Genomic DNA, 3,053 nt, shown 5'->3' with positions numbered 1-3,053 from the left:
AGAGTATCAATTTCAAGAACTCCCTTCCTCTGAGGCATCCCATTACTCACATGATTTCTTTCAGAAGTGTACATGAACTGGTTATTTGCAACCATGTTAATGAGTTCCTGAGCTTCTGCAGGCGTTTTCTTTAGGTGAATGGATCCACCTGCAGAATGGTCCAATGACATCTTTGATAATTCAGACAGACCATCATAGAATATATCCAGGATGGTCCATTATGAAAGCATGTCAGAAGGACACTTTTTGGTCAGTTGCTTGTATCTCTCCCAAACTTCATAGAGGGATTCACCTTCTTTCTGTTTGAAGGTTTGAACATCCACTCTAAGCTTGCTAAGCTTTTGAGGAGGAAAGAACTTGGCTAAGAAAGTCGTGACCAACTTATCCCAAGAGTTCAGGCTATCTTTAGGTTGAGAGTCCAACCATATTCTAGCTCTGTCTCTTACAGCAAACGGGAAAAGCATAAGCCTGTAGACCTCGGAGTCAACCCCATTGGTCTTAACAGTATCACAGATCTACAAGAATTCAGTTAAGAACTGAAAAGGATCTTCTGATGGAAGTCCATGAAACTTACAGTTCTGTTGCATCAGAGAAACTAATTGAGGCTTTAGCTCAAAATTGTTTGCTCCAATGGCAGGGATTGAGATGCTTCTTCTATGTAAATTGGAATTTGGTGTAGTAAAGTCACCAAGCATCTTCCTTGCATTGTTATTATTTTCGGCCATGTCTTCTTCTTTTTCGAAAATTTCTGTCAGATTTTCTCCAGAGAGTTATGCTTTAGCTTCCCTTAGCTTCCTCTTCAGAGCCCTTTCAAGTTTAGGATCAGCTTCAACAAGAAGGTTCTTATCCTTGTTCCTGCTCACATGAAAAAGAAGAGAACAGAAAAGAAAATATGGAATCCTCTATGTCATAGTATAGAGATTCCTTATGTGAGTATAAGAAGAGAAGAATAGAAGAAGAGAAATTCGAACACCAAGAGGAAGAGAGGGTTCGAATTTTTAGATGAAGAGGAGTGTTAGTAAATAAATAAATAATTAGAAGGAGATGAGGGAGAAGAATTTTCGAAAATCATTGAAAAGAAAAGAAAAATATATTTTTTTAATTTAAATTTAAAGTTAAAATTCGAAATAAAATAAAATTTAAAAATAAAAATAAAAAAAAGAAAAATTAAATTAAATTAAAATTCAAAAAAATTAGTTAATTAAAAAGGAATTTTGAAAAAGAGGAAGGTGATTTTCGAAAATTAGAGAGAGAGAATTAGTTAGGTAGTTTTGAAAAAGATAAGAATCAAACAAAAAGATAGGATTAATTTGAAAAAGATTTGAAAATCAAATTGAAAAGATAAGAGGTTAGAAAAGATTTTGAAATTGATTTTGAAAAAGATGTGATTGAAACTTATTTTGAAAAAGATTTGAAAAATAAATTTTAAGATATTTGATTTTGAAAATTAAAGTTGATTACTTGACTAACAAGAAACAAAAAGATATGAATTTAAAATTTAAAGATTGAACCTTTCTTAATAGGCAAGTAACAAACTTAAAATTTTTTGAATCAATCACATTAATTCTTAGTAAAGATTTTGAAATTATGAAACAAAATAAGAAAAAGATTTTTGAAAATCAATTTGAAATTTTCGAAAATATGAAAGAAAAAATGAAAAAGATTTGATTTTTGAAAAAGATTTGAAAACGATAGGATTTTTAAATTGAAAATTTGATTTGACTCATAAGAAACAACTAAATTTTAAAAAGTTTTAAAAAAGTCAAGTCAAATTTTTGAAAATTTATGAGAAATAAGGGAAAGATATTTTTTTTTATTTTTAAATTTTTAATGATGAAAGAGAAAAACATCAAAAAGACTCAAGACATAAAAATTTTGGATCAAAACAAAGGAAACATGCAAGAACACTTTGAATGTCAAGATGAACACCAAGAACACTTTGAATGTCAAGATAAACACCAAGAACTTATTTTTGAAAATTTTTAAGAAAAGAAAAACATGCAAGACACCAAAATTAGAAATTTTCAAACTTTAGACACTAACAAATTGAAAATGCATATGAAAAACAAGAAAAGACACAAAACATAAAAGTGCAAAGACCAAACAAAGCAAATCATCAAGAACAACTTGAAGATTATGAAGAACACCATGCATGAGTTTTCGAAAATTTTAATGAAATTAAAAAGATGCAATTGACACCAAACTTAAAATTGACACAAGACTCAAACAAGAAACATCAAATTTTTGGTTTTTATGGTTTTATTAAAATTTTTTTGGATTTTTTTCGAAAATTAATTGGAAAAGAAAAATAAGGATTTCAAAATTTTTAATGAGAATTCCAAGAATCATGCAATGTTAGTCTAAAGCTCCAGTCCAGGAATTAGACATGGCTTAGTAGCCAGCCAAGCTTTCAGTGAAAGCTCCGGTCCAAAACACTAGACATGGCCAATGGCCAGCCAAGCTTCAGCAGATACAAATCAGGCATATAATAGCTGATTAGATGAGAGTCCAAGGACTCTTGCCATGATAAGTGGAAGCCTCAGTCCAAAAATTTAGACATGCCTAGACAGCCAGCCAGGCTTCAACAAATCATGAAGAAACTCTAGAATTCATTCTTAAAAATTCTGAAGAATATAGAATAATTTATTTTTATTAAATTATTATTTTTTTTGAAAATTTTTCGAAAATAAAAAGAATAAAAACAAAAAGCTTAAAATTAAAATAAAATTACCTAATCTGAGCAACAAGATGAACCGTCAGTTGTCCAAACTCGAACAATCCCCGGCAACGGCGCCAAAAACTTGGTGTGGGAAAATCGTGATCATTCATTCCTTGGTAGTGGCACTGAAAACTTTATACGCACGTTCATAATCTTAGTTCTTTATCACAACTTCGCACAACTAACCAGCAAGTGCACTGGGTCGTCCAAGTAATAAACCTTACGTGAGTAAGGGTCGATCCCACGGAGATTGTCGGCTTGAAGCAAGCTATAGTCACTTTGTAAATCTCAGTCAGGCGGATTCAATTGGTTATGGTGAATTGATAATTAAAAT

The 3,053-nt window shown here is 31.1% G+C and overlaps 1 non-coding gene across 1 annotated transcript; it reads left to right on the top strand.

The window, feature by feature from the left end:
* The first annotated feature begins 224 nt into the window (after positions 1-224).
* LOC112731278 (small nucleolar RNA R71) lies at positions 225-332 on the top strand. Its single transcript, XR_003167064.1, has one exon. It is a non-coding gene; the product is annotated as a small nucleolar RNA R71 (small nucleolar RNA).
* Positions 333-3,053: the final 2,721 nt, after the last annotated feature.

The sequence above is a fragment of the Arachis hypogaea genome, chromosome 12 (assembly GCF_003086295.3).
Source record: "Arachis hypogaea cultivar Tifrunner chromosome 12, arahy.Tifrunner.gnm2.J5K5, whole genome shotgun sequence".
Lineage (NCBI taxonomy): Eukaryota > Viridiplantae > Streptophyta > Magnoliopsida > Fabales > Fabaceae > Arachis > Arachis hypogaea.
This window is presented reverse-complemented; position numbering and strand designations above follow the sequence as displayed.